This window comes from Nerophis lumbriciformis, linkage group LG10 (assembly GCF_033978685.3).
Source record: "Nerophis lumbriciformis linkage group LG10, RoL_Nlum_v2.1, whole genome shotgun sequence".
NCBI classification, from domain to species: Eukaryota; Metazoa; Chordata; class Actinopteri; order Syngnathiformes; family Syngnathidae; genus Nerophis; species Nerophis lumbriciformis.
The window spans coordinates 9,048,677-9,064,668 of record NC_084557.2 but is presented as its reverse complement, the minus strand read 5'-3'; the positions used below and the strand labels follow the sequence as shown (position 1 = coordinate 9,064,668).

Genomic DNA, 15,992 nt, shown 5'->3' with positions numbered 1-15,992 from the left:
TTATTTTCATGACTATTTACATTGTAGATTGTCACTGAAGGTGAATAGCCACCCTTTGCTCTCATTACTGCTTTGCACACTCTTGGCATTCTCTCGGTGAGCTTCAAGGACACCTGTGAAGTGCAAACCATTTCAGGTGACTACCTCTTGAAGCTCATGGAGAGAATGCCAAGAGTGTGCAAAGCAGTAATCAGAGCAAAGGGTGGCTATTCTGAAGAAACTAGAATATAAAACATGTTTTCAGTTATTTCCCCTTTTTTTGTTAAGTACATAACTCCACATGTGTTCATTCATAGTTTTGATGTGACAATCTACAATGTAAATAGTCATGAAAATAAAGAAAACACATTGAATGAGAAGGTGTGTCCAAACTTTTGGCCTGTACTGTATATATTTACAAGAAGCAATTTTTTCCCCCTGTCAAACTAGAAAGTTAAAGTTAAAGTACCAATGATTGTCACACACACACTAGGTGTGGTGAAATTTGTCCTCTGCATTTGACCCATCACCCTTGTTCACCCCCTGGGAGGTGAGGGGAGCAGTGAGCAGCAGCGGTGGCTGCATCCGGGAATCATTTTTGGTGATTTAACCCCCAATTCCAACCCTTGATGCTGAGTGCCAAGCAGGGAGGTAATGGGTCCCATTTTTATAGTCTTTGGTATGACTCGGCCGGGGTTTGAACTCACAACCTACCGATCTCAGGGCGGACACTCTAACCACTAGGCCACTGAGTAGGTAGTAGTAGAAAATACCTTTATTAAGAAAGTAAAGAAAGAAAATATAAGGTATTTTATTGACACATTATTTCCAGGCTTTTGCGGGGGTTGAGGTGGGGGGGTAGCGAGGGGTGTATATTCTAGCATCCCGGAAAAGTTAGTGCTGCAAGGGGTTCTGGGTATTTGTTCTGTTGTGTTTATGTTGTGTTACGGTGCGGATGTTCTCCCGAAATGTGTTTGTCATTCTTGTTTGGTGTGGGTTCACAGTGTAGCGCATATTTGTAACAGTGTTAAAGTTGTTTATACGGCCACCCTCAGTGTGACCTGTATGGCTGTTGACCAAGTATACCGGGCATTCACTTGTGTGTGTGAAAAGCCGTAGATATTATGTGGCTGGGTCGGCACGCAAAGGCAGTGCCTTTAAGGCACGCCCCCACTGTTGTTGTCTGGGTGGAAATTGGGAGAATTCGGGAGAATGTTTTGCCCCTGGAGATTTTCGGGAGGGGCACTGAAATTCGTGAGTCTCCCGGGAAAATCGGGAGAGTTGGCAAGTATGACTGGGAGACGCAACTGCTCTGTACTTCTCCCTGCGTCCGTGTACCACTCCGTACAGCGGCGTTTTGCAAAGTCATAAATTTTACTTTTTGAAACCGATCCCGATAATTTCCGATATTACATTTTAAAGCATTTATCGGCCGATAATATCGGACATCTCTAGAACATATCAAATATAACTGTGACAGATTGTAGCCAAAGGCTGATTTCCATCTGCATTTCATTGCAAAGAAACAAGCCCAAGGCCCCCACTAAGTCAGCGTTATAGCATACTTGCCAACCCTCCCAGAATATTACACTGCCCATACCTATGCTCCTTCAAAGGCTGTGCTACTGGCTGCAAAGCATTGCATTTTGAAATACAACAATGAGGAGAGAGGAGTGTTATGTGTGTATGTGTCAATAAATGAACACTGAAATTCAAGTATTTATATATATATATATATATAGATATATATATATACCTAGTAGGGGTGTGGGAAAAATTCGAATGGCGATTCTCACGATGTGCGATTCAGAATCGATTCTCATTTTTTTTAAATCAATTTATTTTTTTTACTTGATTTTTTTTGTAATTTTTTTAAATTATTTTTTTAATTTTTTTTTATTAATTAATCCAACAAAACAATACACAGCAATACCATAACAATGCAATCCAATTCCAAAACCAAACCCGACTCAGCAACACTCAGAACTGCAATAAACAGAGCAATTGAGAGGAGACACAAACACGACACAGAACAAACCAAAGTAGTGAAACAAAAATGAATATTATCAACAACAGTATCAATATTAGTTACAATTTCAACATAGCAGTGATTAAAAATCCCTCATTGACATTATCATTAGACATTTATAAAAATTTTAAAAAAAAGAACAATAGTGTCACAGTGGCTTACACTTGCATAAGCTTGACAACACACTGTGTCCAATATTTTCACAAAGATAAAACAAGTCATATTTTTGGTTCATTTAATAGTTAAAACAAATTTACATTATTGCAATCAGTTGATAAAACATTGTCCTTTACAATTACAAAAGCTTTTTACAAAAATCTACTACTCTGCTTGCATGTCAGCAGACTGGGGTAGATCCTGCTGAAATCCTATGTGTTGAATGAATAGAGAATCCTTTTGAGTCCGGAAAATTTAGTTTTTGAATCGAGAATCGCGTTGAATCGAAAAAAAAAATCGATTTTGAATCGAATCGTGACCCCAAGAATCGATATTGAATCGAATCGTGGGACACCCAAAGATTCGCAGCCCTAATAGCTAGAATTCACTGAAAGTCAAGTATTTATTTTTATATATACTGTACATACCTGCCAACTACTCCGGTTTTCCCGTAATTAGTACGGTTTTCATCAACCTATTCCGGGTTACGGTTGCAGTGATAAAAAAATACGGTTTTTCATTCATTAAAATTTTTTTTTTTTTTTTTAAGTTTTATTCACGAAATCGCGTAACAACAATGGCAATCGACACTGCTTCCCGTAACTTCCTATCGAGCCATTCCGAATGCCATGCGCGAGGCTATTTATAGCACCGCTGCCAAGCACGAGGCACCAGTTGTCATTGTTTCCAAACGAGCGAACGATCATGGAATCAGCCGGAGAAAAATCGCATACGAGTCTTAAACCGAAAAGAAAACTGCAGTCATTCCGTGAAGAATATTCAAAAGCCTATCCGGGAATAATTATCCGTTCCAAAAAGGGTGAAAACTACACGAATTGCACCTTGTGCAGACAAGATTTTTCGATCAGACACGGAGGAATTAGCGATGTAAAAGACCACGTTGGGACAAAAAAACACAAGTCTAATGCCGTTGCTAGCGATACAAGTGGAAAACTTTCAACGTTTTTCGTCGCCCAAACAGATTCTTTGGATGTGATAAATGCTGAAGTTTTATTTACGGAGGCAATAATTGAGCAAACAAAAAAGGTAATGACACCAATGTTATCTATTGGAATTGTTTAGTACTGTTATACTGTTAAAAGTGTTTATACTATTTATGCTTTCAAGTCCAAGTTGAAGAAATCTTGTTAAATGTTGACAGCATAACTACCAAAATACAGAAGTATGTCCTTAATATTTTTGCAGTGCTATTTCTGTTGAAAAGTTAAAATGATTACATTAGAGATGTGATGTGCCACTTTTCAAGTGTCTGATGGCTTAAATTAATTTTCATTCATTTTTCATATTTTGAATTCTTTTGAAAGGCTTACAAAAAAACTACATTTGAATTGTAATTCCATGCTATTGACAGGACTATTAATTTTAATGAAGTTAGCTTACCATGTTTACAGTATGATAATTGTGATAGAAATGTGAATTTTAGGCACAGAATATTTTTTACAATTGAACAAGGCAGTAGATTATGCAAGCTTGGACAGAAAGTTAATAATGACACCAATTTTTCTTTTTATGGAATTGTTTAGTACTGTTTTACCATTTGTTTACTGTAAAAAGTGTTTATACTGTTTATACTTTCAATTAACTAATTGAAGTCTTGTGAAAGGTTGACAGGATAACTGGCATTAACTGTCAAAATAATTTCAAACTATTGAAGTTAGCTTACAGAATAAACATGTCAATCAACCCATATGATTTTTGCTGTAATATTTTTGTTTTGAAAAGTCACTGTGACTGATAGAAAAGTGATGGTTTTAGCAACATTTTAACCTGTCTGAATGCTAATAATCATTTTGCGTCGGGGGGCGAAGGAACCCCCCACCAGGACTTTGTCCTGGACCTACCGGGGCCTGCGGCCCCTGGACCCTGGCTACTAGGTTTTTCTGATTTCAAAAGTTGGCAGGTATGACTGTATGTATATATATATATATATATATATATATATATATAAGAAATACTTGAATTTCAGTGAATTATAGCTATAAATATACTCCTTCCCCCGGCCTGAAATAAATAAATAAATGGAAAAAAATAATAATAATGCCGACATTAAACCAGTCCGTGGTGCAAAAAAAGGTTGGCGGTCATTTGTCATTTCCTCCGTCGACTAAAACAAAAAAGCTTTTATTTTACACAACATGTCGCTGGTGTTCAGACAGAAGGACTTCCTGTCGTCCGTGGAGCGTTTCCTCTCAAGGAACTCTTCATTGCTGGTTTGCGGCTTATAGGACTCTATTCAAAACAGGACTTTTCCACGCTGAAAAAGCAGAGGAGAACAAGTGTGGAGAGAAATGGACAATCAAAGACAGGAACTGAGCTTTCATGTAAGGACGCTGTGATTGTGTTACAGATTGGTTCCAGGCGAGGCCGTCGGAGAAGAGGGTACAGACACGTTCACAGCTAAGATTTGGGCTTTTTCAAGGCAAATCCTATCAGCAGGTGTAGAGAATCAACAAGGCTCAAATGTCTTAGATGTGGATAGTTGTTAACATCGCAGGCTACTTTGTCCCTTCTGTACCGTGCTTGGCGGGAAGGGAAAAAGAACAGACTGATCTCAAATCCCTGCTTGGTCAATTTGCCTCAACGAACGTACGTGTTGAAGTTGTCCATGATCTAACTGTGGTCCAGCATCACGCCCATTTGTCCGCTTGCCTGGGTTGATTGGAAGCAGACTTCGCTTGGGAAGTCTAATTAGAGGCGGAAATTGCGCCGAGGCTGGTACTGTGCAGCTATGGTTGGTCACTTATACCGTCACATCTGCACTTTTTTTCCCCTCAGAAGTTGCCTCCTTTTTCCTCCCTGCCTCAGTGGCAGTTTCCACCACTGCTTAACTTGAGAGTGGATTCATTGTGATGAGCGTCCTCGTGAAACAAGCGAAGTTGCTTTTCTTTAAAGCCGCGTAAACTTATCAGGGCGGTATAGCTCGGTTGGTCGAGTGGCCGTTCCAGCGACTTGAGGGTTCCGGGTTCGATCCCCCGCTTCCGCCATCCTAGTCACTGCCGTTGTGTCCTTGGGCAAGACACTTTACCCACCTGCTCCCAGTGCCACCCACACTGGTTTAAATGTCACTTAGATATTGTGTTTCACGATGTAAAAGCGCTTTGAGTCACTAGAGAAAAAGCACTATATAAATATAATTCACTTCACTTCAGGGCAGGGGGGTCAAACTAATTTTATTTAAGGGCCACATCACAGTTAAATCTGCCCTCGGAGGGTTGCTCGTAACAGTGACTATACCATATATGAACTTCAATCAATCAATCATACAATGTTTACTTATATAGCCCTAAATCACAAGTGTCTCAAAGGGCTGCATAAGCCACAACGACATCCTCGGCTCAGAGCCCACATAAGGGCAAGGAAAAACTCACAACCCCAATGGGACGTCGAAGTGAATGACTATGAGAAACTTTGGAGAGGACCGCATATGTGGGTGACCCCCCCTTTCCCCCTACCCCCCTAGGGGACACCGGATGCAATGGATGTCGAGTGGGTCTCACATAATATTGTGAAAGTCCAGTCCATAGTAGATCTAACATAACAGTGAGAGTCCAGTCCATAGTGGATCTTTCATAATAGTGGGAGTCCAGTCCATAGTATATCTAACATAACAGTGAGAGTCCAGTCCATAGTGGATCTAACATAATAGTGGGAGTCCAGTCCATAGTGGATCTAACATAATAGTGAGAGTCCAGTCCATAGTGGATCTAACATAATAGTGGGAGTCCAGTCCATAGTGGATCTAACATAATAGTGGGAGTCCAGTCCATAGTGGATCTAACATAATAGTGGGAGTCCAGTCCATAGTGGATCTAACATAATCGTGGGAGTCCAGTCCATAGTGGATCTAACATAATAGTGGGAGTCCAGTCCATAGTGGATCTAACATAATAGTGTGAGAGTCCAGTCCATAGTGGATCTAACATAATAGTGGGAGTCCAGTCCATAGTGGATCTAACATAATAGTGGGAGTCCAGTCCATAGTGGATCTAGCATAATAGTGTGAGAGTCCAGTCCATAGTGGATCTAACATAATAGTGAGAGAGTCCAGTCCATAGTGGATCTAACATAATAGTGGGAGTCCAGTCCATAGTGGATCTAACATAATAGTGTGAGAGTCCAGTCCATAGTGGATCTAACATAATAGTGGGAGTCCAGTCCATAGTGGATCTAACATAATAGTGGGAGTCCAGTCCATAGTGGATCTAACATAATAGTGGGAGTCCAGTCCATAGTGGATCTAACATAATATTGTGAGAGTCCAGTCCATAGTGGATCAAACATAATAGTGTGAGAGTCCAGTCCATAGTGGATCTAACATAATAGTGAGAGTCCAGTCCATAGTAGATCTAACATAATAGTGAGAGTCCAGTCCATAGTGGATCTAACATAATAGTGAGAGTCCAGTCCATAGTGGATCTAACATAATAGTGAGAATCCAGTCCATAGTGGATCTAACATAATAGTGAGAGTCCAGTCCATAGTGGATCTAACATAATATTGTGAGAGTCCAGTCCATAGTGGATCTAACATAATATTGTGAGAGTCCAGTCCATAATGGATCTAACATAATAGTGAGAGTCCAGTCCATAGTGGATCTAACATAATAGTGGGAGTCCAGTCCAGAGTGGATCTAACATAATAGTGAGAGTCCAGTCCATAGTGGATCTAACATAATAGTGAGAGTCCAGTCCATAGTGGGGCCAGCAGGAGACCATCTCGAGCAGAGACGGGTCAGCAAAGCAGAGATGTCTTAAATGTATAATTGTCTCGTATTTATTTGATTTTTTTACTAAAAGATAACTTGCTTTAAAATGATAACTGAGGGTGACAAGAAAATATTTAGGTTTGAGGTATCCCGATCTGATATTGAAACTGAATATTGGTCCAACATGTTTGCATGTGGATATGTGTAAACTATAATCCAAGCAATCCTGCAGCAGGTTTACTTGTGCAAAGCTGACGTCTAAATGTTCTCTAATAAGCACACAAGGTTGGCCTTTCTTGTATTTTTAGTCAAGTCATTTAAAAAAAAAATAGTACCACTGATAGTCACACACACACTAGGTGTGGTGAAATTATTCTCTGCATTTGACCCATCCCCCTGGGAGGTGAGGGGAGCAGTGAGCAGCGGCGGTGGCCTCGCTCTGGAATCATTTTGGTGATTTAACCCCCAATTCCAACCCTTGATGCTGAATGCCAAGCATGGGTCCCATTTTTATAGTCTTTGGTATGACTCGGCCGGGGTTTGAACTCACAACCTACCGATCTCGGGGCAGACACTCTAACCACTAGGTCACTGAGCATAAGGTAAAACATGGTAGGCTATAGGAGCTAGCAGCTACACAACAACAATTTATGTTAGATCCACTATGGATTGGACTCTCACTATTATGTTAGATTCACTATGGACTGGACTCTCACAATATTATGTTAGATCCACTATGGACTGGACTCTCACACTATTATGTTAGATCCACTATGGACTGGACTCTCACACTATTATGTTAGATCCACTATGGACTGGACTCTCACACTATTATGTTAGATCCACTATGGACTGGACTCTCACAATATTATGTTAGATCAGTGGTTCTTAACCTGGGTTCGATCGAACCCTGGGGCAGTGGTTCTTAACCTTGTTGGAGGTACCAAACCCCACCAGTTTCATATGCGCATTCACCGAACCCTTCTTTAGTGAAAAATAAAATGTTTGTTTTTTTCAAATTCAAGAAAAAGTCATATGTTTTTTTTATTGGTGCACAAAATGAACCGTGCATGAACATCACCTTGTTCAAAGAACAAAACCAACACCGTGCATGAACTCACAACAAATTACACACCTTACACACATTACCATGAATTGATTAACGTGGACCCCGACTTAAACAAGTTGAAAAACTTATTTGGGTGTTACCATTTAGTGGTCAATTGTACGGAATATGTACTGTACTGTGTAAACTGTACTGTTTCATTAATGTATTCTCTTCCTTTGTAATCTGCTAGTAAAAGTTTCAATCGATCAATCAAACAACCTGCAAATCAGATGGAAAATTAGAGGGAACATTGTTTGGGGGTATCCATAATACGCTGATAGGGAGAAGTTTTTATTTACACGATAAGTCGGATGTGTCTTTACCTCCGTGGCGGAGGCTCCGCCGAACCCCTGACGCCGACTCACCGAACCCCTAGGGCAGTGGTTCTTAACCTGGGTTCGATGGAACCCTAGGGGTTCGGTAAGTCGGCCTCAGGGGTTTGGCGGAGGTCAAAACACACCCGACTCATCGTGTAAATAAAAACTTCTCCCTATCTGCGTATTACGGATACGACAACACCTGACTGATTTGCAGGTGTGTAATTTGTTGTGAGTTTATGCACTGTGTTGGTTTTGTTGTTTGAACAAGGTGATGTTCATGCACGGTTCATTTTGTGCACCAGTAATAAAACATGGTAACACTTTAGTATGGGGAACATATTCACCATTAATTAGTTTCTTATTAACATGCAAATTAGTAACATATTGGCTCTTAACTAGTCATTATTAAGTACTTATTAATGCTTTAAACGGCATGGCCTTATTATAACTCTAACCCTCTAACCCTGGCCCTAACCCTAACCAAATAACTCTAAATTAAGTCTTTGTTACTTAGAATATGTTCCCCTAGTGTCCAAAAAACTCTAAATTGAGTCTTTGCTACTTAGAATATGTTCCCCATACTAAAGTGTTACCAAAAACATATAACTTTGTCTTGAATTTGAAAAAAAAAAAACATTTTATTTTTCACTAAAGAAGGGTTCGGTGAATGTGCATATGAAACTGGTGGGGTTCGGTACCTCCAACAAGGTTAAAGGGGAACATTATCACAATTTCAGAATTGTTAAAACCATTAAAAATCAGATCCCAGTGGCTTATTATATTTTTCGAAGTTTTTTTCAAAATTTTACCCATCACGCAATATCCCTAAAAAAAAAGCTTCAAAGTGCCTGATTTTAAACATCGTTATATACACCCGTCCATTTTCCTGTGACGTCACATAGTGAAGCCAACACAAACAAACATGGCGGATAGAACAGCAAGCTATAGCGACATTAGCTCTGATTCAGACTCGGATTTCAGCGGCTTAAGCGATTCAACAGATTACGAATGTATTGAAACGGATGGTTGTAGTGTGGAGGCAGGTAGCAAAAACGAAATTGAAGAAGAAACTGAAGCTATTGAGCCATATCGGTTTGAACCGTATGCAAGCGAAACCGACAAACGACACGACAGCCAGCGACACGGGAGAAAGCGAGGACGAATTCGGCGATCGCCTTCTAACCAACGATTGGTATGTGTTTGTTTGGCATTAAAGGAAACTAACAACTATGAACTAGGTTTACAGCATATGAAATACATTTGGCAACAACATGCACTTTGAGAGTGCAGACAGCCCAGTTTTCATCAATTAATATATTCTGTAGACATACCCCCATCCGCGCTCTTTTCCTGAAATCTGATCTGTCCAGTTTTGGAGTTGATGTCAGCAGGCCAGGGAAGCTAGGGTCGATAGGGGGTTTAGCTCGCTCGTCTGCGGGAACAAACTGCCGCCATTGCTTGCCGTGCTATCGAGGACCTTTGTCCCTGAATTGCTCACACACTCCGGCAGATTCAATGGGGGTCTAGCGGCAGATTTCTTTGACCTTATCGTTGGAAATGCATCTGCTTTGAGTGTCGCAGGATATCCGCATATTTGTGCCATCTCTGTCGTAGCATAGCTTTCGTCGGTAAAGTGTGCGGAACAAACGTCCAATTTCTTGCCACTTTCGCATCTTTGGGCCACTGGTGCAACTTGAATCCGTCCCTGTTGGTGTTGTTACACCCTCCGACAACACACCGACGAGGCATGATGTCTCCAAGGTACGGAAAACAGTCGAAAAAAACGGAAAATAACAGAGCTGATTTGACTCGGTGTTTGAGAAAATGGCGGATTGCTTCCCGATGTGACGCCACATTGTGACGTCATCGCTCCGAGAGCGAATATTAGAAAGGCGTTTAATTCGCCAAAATTCACCCATTTAGAGTTCGGAAATCGGTTAGAAAAATATATGGTCTTTTTTCTGCAACATCAAGGTATATATTGACGCTTACATAGGTCTGGTGATAATGTTCCCCTTTAAGAACCACTGGCTTAGAGAAAGCGTGGATTAAAAAGCGTCCCAAAGCCACGCTGCGGACCTGGCAGCGGAGTTCAGCGACACCTACCAAGGAAGACGCGGTCAGACAATTATCTGCGGCGATGAATCACACGGCGGCCTGTCAAAGTCGAAGCTGCATGACAAAAAGCGTCAAGTGCTATTGATCACCCCCGCCTCGGCTTTCACTCGCACTCGCACTTTATCAGATGCACTTAATTGGGAACATATTCGGTCCGCGGCCCTGAGAGATGTGTCTGTCAGGAGTCGCATTCCTGCACTGATTTTCTGATAGCCCGTCGCTTCGGCAGTCTGCGTCGAGGATGGGGGGGGGGTCTGGTGTGTATGTGGGAGTAAAGTGTGGGTAGTTGAGGGGGGGCAGCAGCAAATCCAGCGGTGGATAGGTGAGTAATAAGTATGCATCCTTTAACCCTCAGTGGGTTGTCCTCTGGCGGGATTAAATATGTGCTGAGGATTTACGAGCCAGATGACCTCTGGGGGTCCAGCATGGACCACAGCTTTTCTCCCGCCCAATATTTTTCTCTCAATTCTCCCAATTTTCTCTCTCTCGCCCGTTTTTCTCTAACTCCCCATCCGCTTTTTTTTTTCTTCAGCCTTCCACACACAGTTTTTTGTTTCTTGCCTTCATCGTGCCGTGTAAGGGGGCCATGTGTACACGCGTGTGATGTGATGGATGCGCTTGTTCTTACACGTTTACTGCCGGGGTCTGAGTACTCGTACGTTCCGCAGACCACAGGGGATTTACAAGGACCGAGGAGCAATCTATGCTTTGGTTTGACAACACAACATTCCAAATTGTCTGCTGGTGATTAAGTTATTGGTCAGAAAGTGCAAGGAGTACAGTTCTGCTGGAAAAGTCAATGGCACTCTAGTAGGGAGAGTATAAGAGGACCGTAGGGCGCACCGGATTATAAAGCGCACTGGCGATGAGCGGGTCTATTCAGGTCTATTTTCATACAAAAAGAGCACCGGATTATAAGGCGCATTAAAGGGGTTATATTATTTTTTTTTTTTTCTAAATGTAAAAGACTTCCTTGTGGTTTATACAACATGTGATGGTGGTTCTTTGGTCGAAATGTTGCAAAGATCAGTGGTCCCCAACCACCGGGCCGCGGATCGATTGGTACCGGGCCGCACAAGAAATAAAAAAAATAAAATTCTGATTTTTTTTTTTTAAATTAAATCAACATAAAAAAACACAAGATACACTTACAATTAGTGCACCCAGGGGCGCCGAAAAGGGGGGGTAAAGGAGACGGATTCTAGGGGCCCATGATGGAGGGGGGCCCAGAGAGGCCCCTAATGATGATGAAATTATAATACAGAAAAAATAATGACACTGTGTTGGGGGCCCTGTAAAGATTATTTCCATGGGGCCCAAAATCCCTAGCGGCGCCCCTGAGTGCACCAACCCAAAAAACCTCCCTCCCCCATTTACACTCATTTGCACAAAATGGTTGTTTCTTTCTGTTATAAATATTTCTGGTTCCTACATTATATATCAACATAGATCAATACAGTCTGCAGGGATACAGTCCGTAAGCACACATGATTTTATTTTTTTATGACAAAAAAAATAATTAATTAAAATAACATACCCACCCCCCACCCCTCCCGGTCCGTGGGACAAATTTTCAAGCGTTGACCGGTCCGCAGTTACAAAAAGGTTGGGGACCACTGGCATAGATGATGTTTTACAGATCATCTTCAAGTCGCTTTCTGACAGTCGCTTCAAGATGCGTTGTTTTGTGGGCGGTCTTTTAATACGTGGCTCACCTTCGACAGTGTCTTCTCCCCGCCATCTTTGTTGTAGCGGTGTAGCGTGCAAGGACGGGAGTGGAAGAAGTGTCAAAAGATGGCGCTAACTGTTTTAATGACATTCAGACTTTACTTCAATCAATAACGGAGCAGCATCTCCTCATCCGTGGCTCACTAGTGCAACAACAAGGCCGGAAATGTGTCCCGTGAAAAAACGTCCAACCGGAACTCTCTAATAACTAAAGTTCCTTGGGTGAATAATGTAAACTCACTACACCGGTATGTTTTAGCGCTTTCATGGCGAGTTTACTGACAGATATAAGTAAGAACTTTGCACTACTTTATATTAGAAATGGCAACAGCGGAGGGTAACAAGAAGATAGTGAAAAAGAAGAAGCTTATCAACTACAGCATCGACACGGACTACAGTGGCGGGCGTGCGCAAATTTTCAGGATTTATGCAGATCTCAAATACACATCAGCAGGTCCCAGAAGGTAAGAAAAGTTGGTTTCGCATAATATTGTGAAACAAAACGCCAGATAATATGTCTGCTAATGGGTGCCATTTTGCGGTCCTTATACACACACACACCATAGTAACACTTGTATCTCTGGCTATGGTAGCCGTAATGGGCCGACAATCCATCAAGCGGTGCGGCTTCAAATTCATACTAAAACAATTTGACAGATTTTTGAGCGCCGTGTGTAATGTTCTTTATTTTCAATGGAACATTTAAAGTTTTGGTGTTGTTTCCTGGCGTCATATTGCAGTCTACACCAGGGGTCCTCAAGTACAAATCTTGAAGGTCCACAAATGGTTTTTTGAAACAGGCTGGGTCCGTTTATTATCGGTCAAGCTTATATAATAGCAGTAGGTAGGTAGTTTAACATTTTCTTAAAATTAACAAAAATAAAATAAATATCCAATAAAATACATGAAATATTTTCTTTGAAACAAAAATAAATAAGAACTTTGAAAAAAATGTGTCCTCTGCATTTGACCCATCCCTTGATCACCCCCTGGGAGGTGAGGGGAGCAGTGGGCAGCAGCGGCGCTGCGCCCGGGAATCATTTTTGGTGATTTAACCCCCAATTCCAACCCTTGATGCTGAGTGCCAAGCAGGGAAGAATGCTGGTATGAGCTTTTAAACATAACCCGTTAACTGCTGCCAATCAAATGGTGAATAAGATACTCTTTAGGGTTCATATGTTTGTAAATCTGACTGTGATGAAGTCAGTGCCTCACCAGCCATCAACCTCACCGCACGTCACTGCTCTGTTGCTATTTGTTGTTGTGTCATAGATTTAACAAAAATCTTGCTTGATGTTTCATATGGCTTTTTCAGCCTCGTGATTTCTTTTTTTCTTAGCTCTGAATCATGAGGAAATGTCTCTTCAAATTCGCGGTGCTCTTTCAGATAGTGACGTTTCAGATTTTCACTTTTCACCAGAGCAACAGTAGTGTTGCATAGTAGACACATTGGTCTGGTACTTGCAGTAGGTAGGATGAAAACATATTGCTCTGTCCATTCTTCCTTGAAACGTCGGTTTTCCCTGTCCACCTTTCTTTTACCAGCCTGAGCCAACTTGGAGCATGCCATTGTGATTTGATTCACATTCAGTGACTGACAAGTGAACAGTTAGCGAAGTAGCGATACGAGACAACTGTGTGCCTGCAGCGAAAGGTTCCATGCACTGTGCACATGACCCAGGTGGTAACAGCCTATCAGCGCGTCGTTGTGAAAGAGATGACAACCCATACCCCGGAATTAGCCAATCAGAGTGGCGTTCTCTCGCTCTCACTCCGTCTCTCTCTCTTTCTCTCTCTGAGAGAGAGAGAGAGAGAGAGAGAGACGGAGTGAGTGAGACACGAGAAGTGTAAACGAAACGTGGAGATATTTGACTAAAAACAACAAAGAACGTTGACTTGCGCTAGCGATAACTCACAGATAAATACAATTATTATATTTTTTTATAATAATTATAATTATAATAATAAAAAAAACTTCTTTTTTTTTTTTTTAATTTTTTTTTACTATAATTCGTGCTGGGTCCGGACGGACACGTCGCTGGGTCCGGACATGGACCGCGGTCCGCCTGTTGAGGATCGCTGGTCTACACGTATCTCTTATGTGTGACTGCCATCTACTGGTCACACTTATCATTTCACCATGTGCCAAATAAAATAGCTTCGAAGTTGGTAATCACAACCAGAACTATTCCGTACATTAGGCGCACCGGGTTATAAGGCGCACTGTGGATTTTTGAGAAAATGAAAAGATTTTAAGTGTGCCTCATAGTCCGAAAAATATGGTAATACTCTTTCATATCAATAGGTGGCAGCCTAGTTGCTTCGTGGATGTCGGGAACATGGTTTGTCGTGATCACAACATGCAGATGACAGCAGGAGGCAGCGTGCAGGTAAAAAGGTATGTAACGTTTAAACCAAAGATAAACAAAAGGCAAGTGCCGCTAAGAAAAGGCATTGAAGAAAAGGCGGACGTGTGCACATTTTCAGGACTTATGCAGATCCCAAATACAGATCAGCAGGTACCAGAAGGTAAGAAAAGTTGCTTTTGCATAATATTGTGAAACAAAACGCCAGATAATATGTCTTACCTTATACACACACCATAATAATACACCTATGTTGAAGCACAGTACAATCCATCAAGCGGTGCAACTTCATGGCTTTATGCAGAACCAAACTAAAACTGAACTGGCTATGAATATTCAATAAGCATCCTTTTAAGCAGTCAAAATAAAGTGCATTCTAAGCTGATCTTTATTGAGTATGAATATTTAATAAGCAGTTTAAAAGGCAATAACTAAAGTAAAGTAAGCAGTCCCAAGAATGGTCTAAATTGTTACAAGTGGCTGGATTGGGTCTGCACAATAAGAATGACACTTTTGTGGCTTCTGCGCCGCTTTTTGGTGCTTTTTGGGGAACTTTTGGATCTTCTTTGGGGGGAGCCGTCCCAGCAGGCACAACACATTAAAACAACACTGACAACTTGTTGAATTAAGTCCTGACATTGAGCAACTCAAGCCTAACGTTGGTTTTTGACAACATTCAATCAATGTTAGGTTCTGACCTTGATTTGACCGTTGAATTTTGTTCTTTTTCCAACCAATATTCTACAACACAAATTAGGGTTGTACGGTATACTATTAGTATAGTACCGCGATACTAATTAATCATTTTCGGTACTATACCACCTCTAAAAAGTACCGGTCCCCACCCCCCCCAAGCCCCCGTCGTCGTCACATCGTGACATTGCTGGTTTTACGAGCAGAGGAGCATGTTCGGCAGCGCACAATCACAGAGTACTTACAAGCAGACACAGTGTGTAGACAGAAAAGGGAGAACGGACGCATTTTGTCTTAAAAAGTAAAGATAAAGGTGAAGTTATAACACTGAAACGCCCTCAGGAAGAGGGTGCTTTAAGACATGGCTAGCTAGCTGGCGGCTAACATCCAGCCACAGTCTGCAGTGTTTTAGCTACTTCTAAATCACTAATCCTCGCCTCCATGGCGACAAATAAAGTGAGTTTCTTACAAGTATCATCCCTGCAGGACGAGGAATAGCTAAACATGCTTCACTACACACCGTAGGATACAATAGCTCACCGGCGTCACAATGTAAACAAATGCCATGGGTGGATCTACACCTGACATCCACTGTAATGATACCAAGTACAGTAGCGCTACTACTATGATTACGTCGATATTTTTTGGCATCACATGTTCTTTCGGTTTTTTTAAATTGATATTATGGACACGAGGACTTTGAAAATGACCAATGTATGAGCCTGTAACGACTTGGTATCGGATTGATACCTAAATGTGTTGTATCACC

General features: G+C 41.4%; 1 long non-coding RNA gene across 1 annotated transcript in view; it reads left to right on the top strand.

Annotated features, from left to right (window-relative positions):
- The window catches only part of LOC133612676 (uncharacterized), a 194,085-nt gene extending 179,524 nt beyond the window's left edge, over positions 1-14,561 (top strand). The window contains exon 3 of the long non-coding RNA XR_009816137.2: positions 14,470-14,561. This is a non-coding gene — a long non-coding RNA (uncharacterized lncRNA). The remainder of the gene's footprint in view (positions 1-14,469) is intronic.
- The last annotated feature ends 1,431 nt before the right edge of the window (positions 14,562-15,992 follow it).